Source organism: Brassica oleracea, chromosome C6, assembly GCF_000695525.1.
Source record: "Brassica oleracea var. oleracea cultivar TO1000 chromosome C6, BOL, whole genome shotgun sequence".
NCBI lineage: Eukaryota > Viridiplantae > Streptophyta > Magnoliopsida > Brassicales > Brassicaceae > Brassica > Brassica oleracea.
This window is the reverse complement of record NC_027753.1, coordinates 8,235,195-8,235,729: the sequence shown is the minus strand read 5'-3', so window position 1 is coordinate 8,235,729 and position 535 is coordinate 8,235,195.

Below are 535 nucleotides of genomic sequence, written 5' to 3'. Positions count from 1 at the left end.
TGACCCAAGAAACCAATTTCTCTTTGCCAAAAGCTGCATTTGCTGAGCTTGGCGAACAACTTATGTTCCCGCAGCTTGTCCAAAACCTTTCTCAGATGGTCCTTGTGCTCTTCCTGATTCTTTGAGTAAATCAAGATGTCGTCTATGAAGACTATAACGAATTCATCCAGGTAATCTCTGAAAACGTTATTCATCATCTTCATAAAGGCTGCAGGGGCGTTGGTCAATCCGATGGGCATGACCACAAACTCGTAGTGTCCGTATCTCGATCTGAAGGCTGTCTTACGGACATCCTCTTCAGCAATCGGGATCTGATGGTATCCCGAAGCTAAATCAATCTTGGAGAAACAAGTAGCACCTCGGAGTTGGTCCAATAACTCGTCTATCCTTGGAAGAGGGTACTTGTTCTTCACTGTGACTCCGTTAATCCCCCTGTAGTCAATGCATAGCCTGAAGCTACCATCTTTCTTCTTCACGAACAGAACCGGTGCGCCCCAAGGTGAACTGCTTGGGCGCACAAACCCTTTCTCCATTA